The sequence below is a fragment of the Tachyglossus aculeatus genome, chromosome 2, assembly GCF_015852505.1.
Source record: "Tachyglossus aculeatus isolate mTacAcu1 chromosome 2, mTacAcu1.pri, whole genome shotgun sequence".
NCBI lineage: Eukaryota > Metazoa > Chordata > Mammalia > Monotremata > Tachyglossidae > Tachyglossus > Tachyglossus aculeatus.
Window position 1 is genome coordinate 150,922,155 of NC_052067.1, and position 17,098 is coordinate 150,939,252.

Sequence of the window (17,098 nt, forward strand, 5' to 3'; positions counted from 1 at the left end):
AATCAACCAGCACAGAGAGCTGCCCAAGGACCCAGATGTCTCTCTGTGCCGAGCTGCCTCAGCCAGCCAGGTCATCAAACATCAGAACCACTGTCTACCATCTCGCACGCTCCCAAAGTTCTGTGGCTGAGAAGTAGCCATTCCTTCATTTTCCCTGTCCCTGCAGCCCTGTCTGAATACCTAGTAGAGCAGGTGTGGGTGTCTGACACCCTGGTGACAATAAGGGCTTTTTATATAGCAACAGCTCCCTGCCTTCTCATCAACCAAGCCCTTGTTAATTTCTAAATATTCACCATTGTGCTTTCAAGGACCAGAATTCAATTCAGCGATTAATCAAATAACCACCAAATCAACAACCTCACCCATAACTCTTTAACTTCTCTGACCCCATCATGTTCCCGCTATTCCCTCCCTCCCGTCCCTCTCCTCCCTTCGTACCCCCCACTACATTCCCCTCCATTCAATGCATCCCCACCTTTTGCTCTCACCTTCTTCCTTGCCCCCTTCCTTCTTCCCTACTCCACCCCCGCTGTCCTGTCCCAAAACCACCCATCATGCCACTCCCCTGTGTGGATTCCCATCCAGCTCACTCCCATCTCACCCTTTCTCACCCCTTTCCCAGGCCCTTTCCTTGCACCTACCAACACAGCCTCAGCCAAGTGTGGTCTGTCATCCTCACTGTGGGCAGGAAATAGGTCTGTTTATTATTGTATTTTGATGCTGTCAATGCCTGTCTGCTTGTTTTGTTTTGTTGTCTTTCTTCCCCCTTCTAGACTGTGAGCCCATTGCTATGTGGGGATTGTCTCTATCTGTTGCCAAATTGTACTTTCCAAGTGCTTAGTACAGTACTCTGCACACAGTAAACTCTCAATGAATGCGATTGAATGCATGAAAGTGTTCCTTCATCACTGACCTGTCCCTGGCCCAATTACTTCTCTTCCTCACTATCACCGAAACCTGGCTCTCCCCAGATGACACTGTCTCCTCTGCCTCTTTTCTAGCAGCCTACTCACTGTACCTCAATCTCAATAGATTTCTCAGTGCTGCCCCTCGCCCATGTCCTGCCACTGGCCTGAAATGCCCTTCCTCTTCATATTCGGCACATGATCACTCTACCCAGCTTCCAAGACTTATTAAAAGCACATCTCCTCTGAAAGACCTTCTCAACTAAGCCCTTATTTTCTCATAATAATAATAATAATAATGGCATTTATTAAGTGCTTACTATGTGCAAAGCACTGTTCTAAGCGCTGGGGAGGTTACAAGGAGATCAGGTTGTCCCACGAGGGGCTCACAGTCTTAATCCCCATTTTACAGATGAGGGAACTGAGGCCCAGAGAAGTTAAGTGACTTGCCCAAAGTCACAGAGTTGACAATTGGCAGAGTGGGATTCGAACCCATGACCCCGACTCCAAAGCCCAGGCTCTTTCCACTGAGCCATGCTGCTTCTTATCCCGCTCCCTTCTGCATCACCCATGCATTCAGAGTTCACCCTTCATTTACCCCTCCCTCAGCCTCACAGAACTAATGTACACATCCATAATTTATTTATTTATTTATATTCATGTCTACTGCCCCTCTTGACTGTAAGCTCATTGTGGTAAGGGAATGGGTCTCCCAACTCTGTTGTATTCTATCTCCCAATTGTCTGCACACAGTAAGCGCTCAATAAATGATTGATTGATTGATTGAGTCATTCAATCGTATTTATTGAGCACTTACTGTGTGCAGAGCACTGTATTAAGCGTTTGGAAAGCACAATTCAGTGATTGATGGGAAGACTGTTTCACACTGTACACTTATATGAATGATCCCTTACTGTACTGCTGTTTGCGTTATCATCCCCAGAAGCATGTTTGTATTGAGGTTTGTGTATTGAGGTTTTGAACATCACAGTCATCTTGGAACCTGCTCAAAGTGAGCCAACCAATTCCTGATTCCTCAATGTAAGACTGCTGTCTACTGATTTTTCTTCAACTTGAGACACACGACGTGAGCTTGAGCTTGAATTGAATACTGGAGTTTGGATATTAGTGAGAATGTGAGTTCTGAAAACATGTCACAGTAGAACTGAATCCTGGTACTTGAGGTATCTTGAAAGGTCATTTAATCCAATCCTCTGCCAACGGGCATAATACCACCCGGAGAAAAGAGGAGAAGCAGCATGGCCTCGTAGAAAGAGCATGGGCCTGGGGTAAGAAAACCTGGGCTCCAGTCTTGTCTCAACCTCTTGCCTGCCTTGTGACCTCTAGTAAGTCACTAAATATCTCTGTGTCTCTGTACCCACCTATTCAATCTATCACTAAATCCTGTCATTCATTTCATTCTTTCAATTGTATTTATTGAGCACTTACTGTGTGCAGAGCACTGTATTTAGCACTTGGGAAGTACAAATCGGCAGCATATAGAGGCGGTCCCTACCCAACAACGGGCTCTCCACTCCATCCAAACTGCTACTACGTTAATACAATCACTCATCCTATCCCACCTAGATTACTGTATCTGCCTCCTTGCTGACCTCCCAGCCTCCTGTCTCTCCCCACTCCAATCCACACTCCACACTGCTGCCCGGATCATTTTTCTTCAAAAACATTCAGGACATGTCTCCCCACTCTTCAAAAAACTCCAGTGGTTGCTCATCCACCTCCACATCAAACAAAAACTTTTCACCATTGGCTTTAAAGCACTCAATCACCTTGCCCCTTCCTAACTCACCTCACTACTTTCCTACTACAACCAAGCCAGCACACTTCATTCCCGTAATGCTAACCTTCTCACTGTGCCTTGATCTTAACTATCTCACCACTGACCCGTGGCCCACATCCTGCCTCTGATCTGGAAGGCCTTCCCTCCTCAAATCTGACAGACAATTACTCTCCCCTGCTTCAGAGTCTTATTGGAGAAACATTTTCTCCAAGCAGCCTTCCCTGACTATGCCCTCCTTTCCTCTTCTTCCACTCCCTTCTGCATTGCCTTAACTTGTGCCCTTTATTCATTCTCCCCTTCTAGCCCCATGACACTTATGTATATATCTGTAATTTATTTATTTATATTAATGTATTTCTCCCCCTCTAGACTGTAAGCTCACTGTGGACAGGGAATGTGTCTGATTATTGTTATATTGTACTCTCCCAAGCACTTAGTACAGTGCTCTGCACACAGTAACTGCTCAATAAATAGTATTGAATCAATCATCTGTGAAATGCAGATTTAATACCTGTTCCTCTTCTTCTTTAGTCTGTGCGCGCCATACAAAACAGGGATTGTTTCTGATCTGATTGAATTGTAACTACCCCAACACTTAGCACAGTAGTGACTATTTAACTAATACCATTATTATTATATTCTCTGGACTGCCTTATGTCCTTGGCCAACCTGTTGTCTCTACAGACATTATCCAACCTTGGTTCATCACCTGTCCTCCAGAGCACAAACAGTTGATATTTAGACTGTGTCCAAACTAATTATTTTGTATTTCCCCCAGCACCTAGAACAGTGATTGGTACATAGTAAGCACATATCAAATACTATTAAAACAAATTAGAGTAAGTGATTTGTAGATTGTAAGTGATTTGAGGAAAAGAAACATGCATTTTTCTCTTGTTGTACTCCTCCAACCCCTTGGAAAAATGTTTTGCATTCAACGGGTGGTCGATAAATACCACTGATTGATTATCGACCCATAGATCCAACAACTTCAGACTCATCCATCATCCTTGTGTGAGTAGCTGATTCTGCTTTAAGCATCTCTATTTCCATCCTCCTCTACTCCCATGCTTTGTACAGTGCTCAACACCAAGAGCTTAATAAATACCACGAAATTCACTTGGGTTGGCATTTTTTTTTGCTCATCTATTTTCCTTCCAGAGTCAACACTTGGAGCTAAAAGCAGAATTTAACAGGAAATTGGGGCTGCTTGTCTGAATGTCTGTGTTTGCATGATCCCAAACACATGAGGATTTACCTCACTTCCCTTCTCTCCTTCTACAGCCCAGCCTGCACCCTCCAATCCTCTGCCGCTAACCTCCTCACTGTACCTCGTTCTCTCCTGTCCCACCATTGACCCCTGGCCCACGTCCTCCCCCTGGCCTGGAATGCGCTCCCTCTGCACATCTGCCAAGCTAGCCTAGCTCTCTTCCTCCCTTCAAAGCCCTACTGAGAGCTCACCTCCTCCAGGAGGCCTTCCCAGATTGAGCCCCCTCCTTCCTCTCCCCCTCCTCCCCCTCTCCAACCCCCTGCCTTACCTCCTTCCCCTCCCCACAGCACCTGATATATGTATATATGTTTGTTCATATTTATTACTTTATTTATTCATTTATTTTACTTGCACATATTTATTCTATTTATTTTATTTTGTTAATATGTTTTGTTTTGTTGTCTGTCTCCCCCTTCTAGACTGTGAGTCCGCTTTTGGGTAGGGACCATCTCTACATGTTGCCAACTTGTACTTCCCAAGCTCTTAGTACAGTGCTCTGCACACAGTAAGCGCTCAATAAATACGATTGAATGAATGAATGAATGAATGAATGGGTATTTAAGGCAATTTTAGAGGCTTTCACCAAGGACATGCCAAATAAAAATGAGAATGCATTTTTTTGGCCTTCAATTCCAAAAGCAAAAGGAATATTGAGAAACTAAAATCCTAAGTGTACGAAAGTAATATCGTGTACACTTACAATAAAAATATGAAAAATGAAGAATTAGAGAACATTAGTTAAAAATACCACTATGATGGAAACTAATAATCTATTTGAGTCTTCACTGACTCTATGAGGTCTTTAAGTCCGGGATGTTTTAGGCATATTATAATTAATCATCGTTCATCACAAGCTCTGAGAGATACATAAGAGATGAGCCATCTTCACCCAAAGTGATTAGGCTGTAAAATCATAATCAGTGTCATTTGTAGAGCTCTGACTGCATGCAGAACACTGTCCTAAGCAAATGTGGCAGTGGGAAATCCTGTTCTCAGAAAGTGTAGTAAAATAGGGCTGAGAAGCAGCATGGCCTAGGGGATAGAGCATGGGCTTGGGAATCAGAAGGATCTGCGTTCTAATTCTGGCTCTGCCATTTGTCTCCTGTGTGACCTTGGACAAGTCACTTAACTTCTCTCTGCCTCAGTTACCTCATCTGTAAAATGAGGATCAATTCTGTGATCTCTATGAGAAGCAGTGTGGCTAAGTGGAAAGAGCATGGGCTTGGGAGTCAGAGGTCATGGGTTCAAATCCCAGCTCTGCCTTGTCAGCTGTGTGACTTTGGGCAAGTCGCTTCACTTCTCTGTGCCTCAGTTACCTCATCTGTAAAATGGGGATTAAGACTGTGAGCCCCATGTGGGACAACTTGATCACCTTGTATCCTCCCCAGCACTTAGAAAAGTGCTTGGCACATAGTAAGCGCTTAACAATTGCCATCATTATTATTATTATTAATATTATGTGGGACATTCATTCAGTTCATTCAATCAAATTTATTGATGTGTCATGGACATTAACATGGACATGGAGACATAGACTGTCTCCAACCTGATTAGCCTGTATCTACTCCAGCGCTTAGTACAGTGCCTGACACATAGTAAGCTCTTAACAAATACCATAAAAAAGGCAGCACACCCTTCCTCTACCAAATTCCTTTCTTTTCCAGCCCCAAGAAGCATCAGCACAGAGGGTTAAGTGCCTGACACTAAACCAATGCCCTGGAGAACCCTTCCACCTGCCATCCCTGCCTGCTCACCCACTTTTTTATTTAATGGTATCTGTTAAGCACGTACTATGTGTAGATACAAATTTAGCAAGTTGGACACAGTCCCTGTCCCACATGGGGTTCACAGTTTAAGTTGGAGGGAAGAGGATTTAATCCCCACTTTACAGATGAGGAACCTGAGACTCAGGGTAGTTAAGTGACTTGCCCAGGGTCACACAGCAAGCAATTGGCAGAGCTGGGATTAGAACGGGCCCTCTGACACCCAAGCCCATTCTCTTTCCACTAGGTCATTTTAAAAAGCAGCATCAACTGGGTAACTGGCCAATGAACCTGGGAAAGTAGCCCAAGTGAATGATAACCTTTACAGAACAGGTACGCCAGTATCAGATCACTGGCAAACTGGAAATTATGACTGATCAATATATAGTCATTTCTTTTACCCTGAAAGTACATCATCCATCTCAAAATAGCACTTTACAAAATTAGGAAAACTCTCACTTTGTAGAGCAGGAAGAAATCCTGACTATATAAAGAAATATAATTTTGACAACAAACTTACAAAAAGATTTTGAATCACTTGGAAAGTCCATTACACAAAGATTTTCATTAGTGACACAGAACTCAAGCCATCACCAAATCATCTACCTGGACAGGTCTCTTCTCAATGGGTTCACTGTAGGTCTGCCGTTTGCTAATCTACAACTTCCATGAAAAATGCAAGGTTACTGGGAAACTTTGTTGTTCCTATTCTTCCGATTAACACATTGGTTCATGATCTGTCCCTTATTCCCTCTCCTCTGACTCATTCCCCCATACAGCATCTAATTGGTGGACAAATCCACCTGTACAATATATTAGGGTTGGTAGATACTGTTGGAGAAGTTGTTGGAGAAGTAGTATGGCCTAGTGGATAGTGCATAGAGCGTGAACCTAGGAGTCCGAAGGTCATAGGTCCTAATCCCAGATCCTCTGCTTGCCTGCGTGTGACCTTGGACAAGTCATTTCTCTCAGTGGAAAAGAGCATGGGCTTTGGATTCAGAGGTCATGGGCTCAAATCCCAGCTCTGCCAATTGTCAGCTGTGTGACTTTGGGCAAGTCACTTAACTTCTCTGTGCCTCAGTTACCTCATCTGCAAAATGGGGATTAAGACTGTGAGCACCCCGTGGGCCAACCTGATCACTTTGTAACCTCCCCATCACTTAGAACACTGGTTTGCACATAGTAAGCGCTTAGTAAATGCCATCATTATTATTATTCTCTGGGCCTCAGTTACCTCATCCGTAAAATGGGGGTTGAGGCTATGGTCCCACATGGAACAGGGATTGGGTCCAACCCGATTTGCTTGTATCCACTCCAGCGCTTAGTACAGTGCCTGGCACATAGTAAGTGCTTAACAAATACCACAACTAGTATTATTGTTAGACATGTTCCTTAACCACAAGGAGGTTACAGTCTAGAGAGTGGAGCAGTGAGGCAGTGGTGCAAATGGCAATGATTTGCCCAGAGATTCCTGAGAGGAGAATAGGCAGTGCGATGGCAGAGGAAGCAGTTGTTGGTTTCCATCACAGAGACTTTTGCCTAAAAGGGCACTGAGAACTCCTGGACCTGAATCCTCATCTCATCACTATTCCGCCCCTTGGATCTTCAGATGAGCATCCCAAAAATGGCAGTGTTGCTCAGTGGAAAGAGCACAAGACTGAGAATCAGATTACTTGGGTTCCAATCCCAGGTCTGTCATTTGCCTGCTAAGTGACCTTGGGCAAGCCAGTTAATTTATCTGTGCTTCAGTTTCCTTATCAGCAAAATAGGGATTAAATATCCTTTTTATGGTATTTGCTATGCACTTACTATGTGTCAAGCACTGTTCTAGGTGCTGGGGTAGATATAAACAATCAGGTTGGACTCAATCCCTGTCCCAGGGACCCCCAGTCTAAGTAGGAGGGATAATAGGTGTTTAATCCCCATTTTACAGTTGAGGAAACAGAGACACAGAGAAGTTAAGTAACTTGCCCAAGGTCACATAGCACGCAATTGGCAGAGCCAGGATTAGAACTCTGACTTCCGGGCCCATACTTTTTCCACTATGCCATGCTGCTTCTCTGTCCTCCCTCATCTTTAGACTGTGAGTCCACATGTGGGACAGGGACTGAATCCAACCTGATTATCTCTGTGCCTCAGTTAACTCATCTGTAAAATAAGGATTTAATCCCCATTCTCCCTCCTCCTCCTCCTTGAGCCAAGCCCATATGGGACAGAGACTATATCTCACCTAAATGTCCCGTATCTTCCCCAGCACTTAGAACATAGTGAGTACTAACAAATACCACAGTTTTTATCTACCCCACCAACTAGTATGGTCCTTGGCTCATAGTAAGTGCTTAGAAATATTATTATTATTTTTACTATTATTACTATTATTGGTTTTATTAATGAAGTGCAGTTCAGTCAGGGAAACAGCTAAGAATTTATTTCAAAAAAAACATGCTGCTTCTAATTCTGTCTCCAGGAAATCTTGGGATAGACAATCAGAATATTAGGTCCCTCTTGTCCCCACTGCAAATCAGAAGTAACAGCACTTAAAATCCCTAGTGCTGCTGCTCTCTAGCAACCAATATTTGCTGAACACCTACTGAGTGTTCACAAAAAAGTCTGAGGATTTGGGGAGGATAGAGAGACACCGTTCCTGCTATCAGGGGGAAGACAAAGGCATAAAAACCTTATTAAAATAAAAACCAATTTGAAAAAGCTAGTGAAAGTAAAGCAGCCTATTTAAAACCTTAAGCTTTGATAACTCTGTGGAGAATTCTGCCAAACCCAGGGATGACTGAATGGTTCGGAGGGACTACCACAGTGGAACAATTTGAAAATAAGAAAGCGTTTAAACCCAAAGCAATTTACCTTCATCAAAGTCCCTAAAATCCCCTAGCCATTATTGGAGATATTAACATTTGATTAAAATCATTCCTCCTGACCACACAGTTAGACCTCTCTCCTCCCAGTAAAGTCATATTTCTGAATTTAGAATATTCGCTCTGTCACCAAGAAAGAGACCATGATGACACAAAGTCCTTCTAACAACAAAACATTTAGGAGGCTAGTTTTCACCTTCCATGGGGATGGTGGGAAGAAGGCTTCCTTTGGAAGGGCTATATTTCCATCTGTCTCCAACTTCCAGATTTTCCTTTCCTTCTCCCTATTCATTCATTCATTCAAGTGTATTTATTTAGTGCTTACTATGTGCAGAGCACTGTACTAAGCACTTGGAAAATATAATTCAGCAACAAAGAGAGATAATCCCTGCCCACAACGGGCTCACAGTTTAAAAGGGGTGAAGATAGACATCAAAACAAGTAAACAGGCATCAAGCGCTTAGTACAGTGCTCTGCACACAGTAAGTGCTCAATAAATGCGATTGAATGAATGAATAGTATCACAACAATGTACACAACAAAACAAGTAAACAGGCATTAATGTAAATAGAGTTATAGATATGTATATATATACACAGGTGCTGTGGGGCAGGAAGGAGGGGGTAGAGCAAAGGAGAGAATTGGGGCTATGGGAGGGGGAGCTGAGGAAAAGGGGGGCTTAGTCTGGGAAGGCCTCCTAGAGGAGGTGAGCCTTCAGTAGGGCTTTGAAGGGGGGAAGTGTGATTGTTTGGTGGATATGAGGAGGGATGGAATTCCATGTCAGAGGTAGGACGTGGGCCAGGGGTTGACGGCGGGACAGGAGAGAACGAGGCCCAATGAGGAGGTTAGCACCAGAGGAGCAGGGTGTGCGGGCTGGGATGTAGAAGGAGAGAAGAGAGGTGAAGTAAGAAGGGGCAAGGTGATGGACAGCTTCGAAGCCAATAGTGAAGAGTTTTTGCTTGTTACAGAGGTTGATAGGCAACCTCTGGAGATTTTTGAGGAGGGTGGGTGGCATGCCCAGAACGTTTCTGTAGAAAGTTTCTATACAGAATGTTTCTGTACAAAGTGCTTGGAAAGTACAATTTGACAATAAAGTGAGACAATCCCCGCCCACAACAGGCTTACATTCCTGACCCTCCGAGAGCCAGGAATATCTAGGACCAACAGCAGCAAAAGGTGTCATAATGTTTGCACAATTTTCAACAGAGCAGCTGGCATGACTTGCTGCTTGCAACCACTGTTTTTTTTGTTTTGGGTTGGGTTTTTTTGGTATTTGGTAAGTGCTTACTATGTATCAAGCACTATTCTAAGCACTGGGGGAGATACAAATTAATCAGACAGGATACAGTCCCTGTCCAACACTGGGCTCATAATCTAAATAGGAGGGAGAAAATGTATGGAATCCCCATTTTGCAACTGAAGAAACTGGGGCATGGAGAAGTTAAGTGATTTACCCAAGGTCACACAGCAGGCAAGTCACAGAGGCAGAATTGGAACCCAGGTCTTCTGGCTCCCAGGCCCATACTTTATCCACTAGACCACAGTGCTTCCAAACATCTTATTCATTCGATTGTATTTTTTGAGCGCTTACTGTGTGCTGAGCACTGTACTAAGCACTTATGAATCCACTGGCAAGAGGTGACTTTGTAAAATTATGTACTCTCAGTTTTAAACAGAATGGTAAATCCCAAAGAGCCTCAAATCAACCTGGGATGTATAAAGGACAAAAAGAAAATTGGAAGATTAAAAGCCTATACAACCAGTTGCTAGCTTCTCCTTTTAAATCACACAGTCCTGTATGCTACCCTTACAGTTAGTTGTATATATTCACCCCCCTTCAATGTAAAATGACATGCTGATTTCAAATTGATAAACCAGATGTATGCATCAGCCCTGGGATTTACTGAATCAATGGAAAAGGCAATGTATTATGCAGTGACGGGTAAAGAGTTCAGCTGAACTTCCGCAATCAGTATCACACATATGTGAGCAAGATATCAGGGTGACAGAAGGAAATTTCCATCAACTAGACAGATTACATCCCTTCAGCTAAGCAAGGTCATCTTCCTTTTGTTGTGATTTCTGGGTCTGCTGAAAGACCACTGTCACAACCACAGGGAACCTTGTGGTTTCCAGTGTTCAAACATGGTGAGAACAATCTTTCTCGGGTCATAACAATTCTCATTTCATCTTCACCCTGAATTAGAAGTGCTCCTGAACAGATAATAACAAAAAATTATGAAGACCTGTGATACTTGATCTTATGACTAGAGACAACTTTAATGTCAAGTTAAAAGCCAGGCTGACCAAGTCCAAAAGTCTATTAGCCCACAGAATTAGCCCACCCTCAAACATGTCACCATTCATTCATTCATTCATTCATTCAATCATATTCATTGAGCGCTTACGGTGTGCAGAGCACTGTATTAAGCACTTGGAAAGTACCAGAGGGCAATGTTCTCATTGACCACTCTTAATTTCTTGCGGTGCCTCATCAGGCAGAAAAGATCTGAAATCAGTGCACTAGCAATGCTGGGCAGGAGTTTTCTGTTGGGGTTAAAAATTCTTCTTTGCCCACAGCCTGACAACGTTCAGGCTCAGGACTTGTGGCCCCAATCGATCGATCAATCAATACTATTTATTGAGCACTTAGAGTATGCAGAGCACTGTACTATGCACTTAGGAAAATATAATGCAGTAGAGTTAGTAGACGCGATCCTTGTCCATGAGGAAATAGCATGGCATAGTGGGTAGAGCACGGGCCTGGGTGTCAGAAGGACCTAGGTCCTAATCCTGACTCTGCCACTTGCCTGCTGTGTGACCTTGGCCAACTAACTTCACTTCTCTGTGCCTCTGTTACCTCATCTGTAAAATGGGGATTAAGACTGTGAGCCCTATGTGGGACAGGGACTGCCTCCAACCGGATTACCTTGTATCATTATTATTATTATTACTATTGTTATTATTATTATTATTATCATTATGGTATTTGTTAAACACTGCATGCCAAGCACTGTTCTAATCGCTGGGATAGATACAAAGTAATCAGGTTGTCCCACATGGGGCTCACAGTTTTAATCCCCATTTTACAGATGAGGTAACTGAGACACAGAGAAGTTAAGTGGCTTGCCCAAGGTCACACAGGAGACAAGTGGCAGAGCTGGGATTAGAACCCATGTCTTCTGACTACCAAGCCTGTGCTCTTTCCCCTAAGTCACGCTGCTTCTACCCCAGCGCTTAGAACACTACCTGGTATGTAGTAGGTGCTTAAGAAATACTATGAAAAAAAAAGGAGCTTACAGTCTACAGGGCCCCAGAATAATTCAAAATCAATTCCTAAGGCAAAGTGAGAAATATTCGTCACCTTTTCATGCATATGTTTTATGCTGTCGAGTCATCTCTGACCCATAGCGATTCCATGAACACATCTCTCCCAGAACACCCCAACTCCATCTGCAATCATTCTTGTAGTGTATTCATTGAGTTTTCTTGGTAAAAATATGGAAGTAGTTGACCATTGCCTCCTTCTGAGCTGTAAACTTGAGTCTCCGCTCTCTACTCTCTCCCAGGCTGCTGCTGCCCAGCACAGGTGAGTTTTGACTCGTAGCAGATTGCCTTCCACTCGCTAGCTACTGCCCAAGCTAGGAATAGAATGGATATGTCTCTGCTTGACTCTCCTTCCTGTAGTCGAGACTGGTAGAGTACTGGAAACTCTCCAGGTGCAACCTTGAGAGGGGATACGTATGTCTATAGGGAAGCAATGTGGCTCAGTGGAAAGAGCATGAGCTTTGGAGTCAGGGGTCAGGGGTTCAAATCCCGGCTCTGCCACTTGTCAGCTGTGTGACTTTGGGCAAGTCACTTCACTTCTCTGTGCCTCAGTTACCTCATCTGTAAAATGGGGATGAAGACTGTGAGTCCCCCGTGGGACAACCTGATCACCTTGTAACCTCCCCAGCACTAGGAACAGTGCTTTGCACATAGTAAGTGCTTAATAAATGCCATCATTAGTAGTAGTAGTAGTAGTAGTAGTAGTAGTAGTAGTAGTAGTAGTAGTAGTAGAAATATTGCAGCTTCCACTTGGTACAGTGAGCTGGAGTAAGTGTTTGGGCAGTACAAAATATAGAAGCAGTAGGTTTTGTGCCCTCAAGATGTTTTCACACAGTCAGTTCTGCCAAGATGTGTATTTTCAATAAACATTCTGTCTAGAAAATCCAACAAGGAGAGCCTGCTTGGATCCAGGCCTCCCGCAATGTCAGAAGACACAGTTGTGCTTATCCACATGGCGTGGGAATGACATGAGAATGGCATGGGAATGGCATAGGACTTGCCAGAATACAACCCTTGGCAGTGAAAGCAGTGTGGCCTAATGGACAGAGAACAGGCCTGGGAGTCCGAAGAATGTGGGTTTAATCCCAGCTCTGCAACTAGTCTGCTGTGTGACCTTGGGCAAGTCGCTTCATTTCTCTATGCCTCAGTTACCTCTTCCACAATATGGGGATTGAGACTGTGAGCCCTGTATGGCACAGGGACTATGTCCAATCTGATTAATTTGTATCTACCCCAGCTCTTAATATACTGCCCGGCACATAGTAAGCACTTAACAAATACCATTAAAAAAACTCATGTAACAGGGAAACCAGATGTGCCTCTCTATAGATAACTATTCTTTGCTTTTAGAGCTGATGCTATCTTGTCATACATTTCAGCCTCTTCAGAACATAATGATAACAATAATAGTGTTTGTTAAGAACATACTATAAGGAAACATTGTGCTTAAGTGTTAGGGCAGGTACAAGATAATCAGGTCAAGAGCAGTCCCTGTCCCAAATTGTGCTCACCATCTATGAAGGAGGAAGAACAGGTATTTAATCCCCATTTTACAGATAAGGAAACCGAAGCACAGAGAAGCGAAGTTACTTGTCTAAATTCTCACAGTAAGCACATGGCAAAACTGGGATAAGAACCCAGGTCCTCTGACTCTCAGGCCCGTGTTCTTCCCAGCAGCTACGCTACTTTTCCAGGAACAAAAACTGTTCATTTTGATGACCAATTTCTCATAATTTCACCACCCGTACATAATTATTAGTTCCTTCCAATGTTTCAGTGGAAACAGGTAAGAGATGGGAAGCACTGTGGCTTAGAGAAGCAGCATGGCTCAGTGGAAAGAGCCCGGGCTTTGGAGTCAGAGGTCATGGGTTCAAATTCCGGCTCCACCAATTGTCAACTGTGTGACTTTGGGCAAGTCACTTCACTTCTCTGTGCCTCGGTTACCTCATCTGTAAAATGGGGATTAAGACTGTGAGCCCCACGTGGGACAACCTGATCACCTTGTAGCCTCCCCAGCACTTAGAACAGTGCTTTGCACATAGTAAGCGCTTAATAAATGCCATCATTATTATTATTAGTGGAAAAAACACAGGCCTGGGAGTCAGAGAACCTGGGTTCTATTCCCAACTCTGCCACTGTTCTGTTGTTTGACCTTGTACAAGTCACTTAACTTCTCTGTGCCTTAGTTACCTCCTCTGTAAAATCAGGATTGACTCCTCCTCCCTATGACTTAGACTGTAAGCCCCCATAGACAAGGACTGTGTTCAACCTGATTATCTTGTATTCATTCAATCTTATTTATTAATAATAATAATGATATTTGTTAAGCACTTACTATGTGCCAAGCACTGTTGTAAGCACTGTGGTAGATACAGAGTAATCAGGTTGTCCCAGGTGGGGCTTACAGTTTTAATCCCCATTTTACAGAGGAGGTAACTGAGGCCCAGAGAAGTTAAATGGCTTGCCCAAGTTATTGAGCGCTTACTGTGTGCAGAGCACGGTACTAAGTGCTTGGGGGAGTACATTATAACAATAAAACAATATCTACCCCAGAACTTAGTAAGGACTCAATAAATACCATTAAAAAAGAGAGAAACTCAAACTCTAGCAGTAATTCCAGAGGAGTTCAAAGAACACATTTCATGCATAGAGCACTCTATAAACCATAAAAATTTATTAATAAAGAGCAAATTCTCCATATATCATCCCCAAACAATGACTCCCTTTCCTTATGTTTCTCACCTGGTACAAGGTTTCTACCCATAGGGAGTGTTGGCTAAGACACCCATTTATTACAGTGTCATCTGCTTTATGAAACAAATGTGTTCGAAAACTCTCTTAATCACAAGAAACCTTACTGGAACTAACTCTTCACTTATGAGCACACTAACGAGGCCCAGCCAGGGGCGGGAGGAAGAAATTTAATTTTGTTCACAGATTGCTCTATTCATTACCCTCCTCACCATTTACATTCCTTCCAAAATTAGGTGGCTCAGTATAATGTGATCATTTACTACATGACTACAGCTGACAGTGACAATGAATAAAAACAAAGGACCCTTCCAACAATCACAGTAACCCAGCAGGGTCTAAAAGAAGATTAAATGTTGAGAATGTGCATGTTTTCTGTATTTTCACTTTTTGCTTATTATAAAAGAACAGGCTATTCTGGGCTAATATTCACAAAATGCAGATAACAAATCAAACCCTAGGCTTTTAAACCTGGGACTATCTAGCATAAACTACTGTGAGGGGAACATATTAGCTTTCTCCTTATACCTATAAGAAAAAGAAAACAAATGTAATATTTCCTTTCTATGATTTTGCTTATTGAGTTCCTTTTAAAATCACAAAACATAAATACATGCAAAAATACTATTTTTCACAGTGTACAGATCTTTCAATGTATAAACATTTTTTCTGCTACCTTACCTTTTCCAGGGCACCAGTTCAAAATGAACTTATAACCTTAATACCTAAAATGATCGATCAGTCTTTCAATCAGTGCTATTTTTTTATAGTATTTGTTAAGTACTTATTATGTGCCAGGCATTGTACTAAGTGCTGGGGTAAATAGAAGTTATTCAGGTTGAACACAGTCCCTGTCTCACATGAGGCTCACAGTCTTAATCTCCATTTTACAGATGAGGTAACTGAGGCCCAGAGAAGTGAAGTGACTTGCCCAGGATCACACAGCAGACAAGTGACCGAGCCAGGATTAGAAGCCAGATCCTTCTGACTTCCAGGCCACACTGCATCTACTCAGACAAAGCACCATCCTAAACACATCGGAAAGTGCAATTGAATAAGTAGACGTGATTCCTGCCCTCAAGGACAGACACAAAAATATACTCCAGGTAGGAAGAAGAAATTGGGGGTAAAGATATGTACACAAAGGTTAAACGGGATGAGGAAGTGGGTATGCGAATACTCAAGTGTTTTGGTTATACAAAATAATAATGATAATGATGGTATTTGTTAAGCGCTTACTATGTGTGAAGCACTGTTCTAAACACTGGAAAGTACGGAAGAGCAGGTGTCAGGGGAATACTAGTTGGGGAACTGAAAGATCAATCACATAATGCTTCCTAAAGGAGATGTGATTTCAAAAGTTGGGGAAAGCAATGGTTTGCCAGACGTGAGGAAAGAAAGAGTTTCAGGCAGAAGGGAGGGCTTGAGAATGAGGTCAGTAGCAGGAGAGACAAGAATGAGGCCCAGAGAGTAATTAATTAGTTAATTTATCATGATATTTTTTAAGTGCTTACTAGGTTTCAAGCACTGTTCTATGTCCTGGGATAGATACAAGTTAATCAGGTTGGACACAGTCCCTGTCCCACATGGGCTCACAGTCTGAGTAGGAGAGATAATGGGCATTTAATCCCCATTTTACAGATGAGGTAAATGAGGAGCAGAGAAGTTAAGTGATTTGTCTAAGGTCACACAGCTGGCACTTAGTGGAGATAGGATTTGAACCTAGATCCTCTGACTCCCAGGCCTGTGCTTTTCCACTAGGCTACCCTGCTATTTCTAGGCCATGCTGCTAGCTACCTTTAGGATTGCATTAGAGAAGTGAAGCATGAACAGCTGAACAGGAGAGTGATGATGAGTGAGGGGAAAACCCTGATTGAATCAGTCAATAATATTTTTTGAGTGCTTACTGTGCGCAGAACAATGTACTAAGTGCTTGGAAGAGTATTATGTAACAATATAACAGACACATTCCCTATAGAACACCTTAAAGCTAATCAATCAATCGTATTTATTGAGCGCTTACTGTGTGCAGAGCACTGTACTAAGCGCTTGGGAAGTACAAGTTGGCAACACACAGAGACAGTCCCTACCCAACAGCGGCCTCACAGTCTAGAAGGGGGAGACAGAGAACAAAACCAAACATACTGACAAAATAAAATAAATAGAATAGATATGTATAAGTAAGATAAATAAATAAATAAATAGAGTAATAAATATGTATAAACATATATACATATATACAGGTGCTGTGGGGAAGGGAAGGAGGTAAGATGGGGGGGATGGAGAGGGGGACGAGGGGGAGAGGAAGGAAGGGGCAATAATAAGGCATTTCTCTGTGATGCAGAGATGAATGGGTAACCATCGGAGGATTTGTAGGAATCAGGAGATAAACCTCCTTTCCCAACCCCTGA

The 17,098-nt window shown here is 42.9% G+C and overlaps 1 non-coding gene across 1 annotated transcript; it reads right to left on the bottom strand.

Annotated features, from left to right (window-relative positions):
• Window positions 1-12,208: 12,208 nt before the first annotated feature.
• LOC119925007 lies at window positions 12,209-12,346 on the bottom strand. The gene has a single exon (XR_005449679.1). It is a non-coding gene; the product is annotated as a small nucleolar RNA SNORA7 (small nucleolar RNA).
• Between the last annotated feature and the right edge of the window lie 4,752 nt (window positions 12,347-17,098).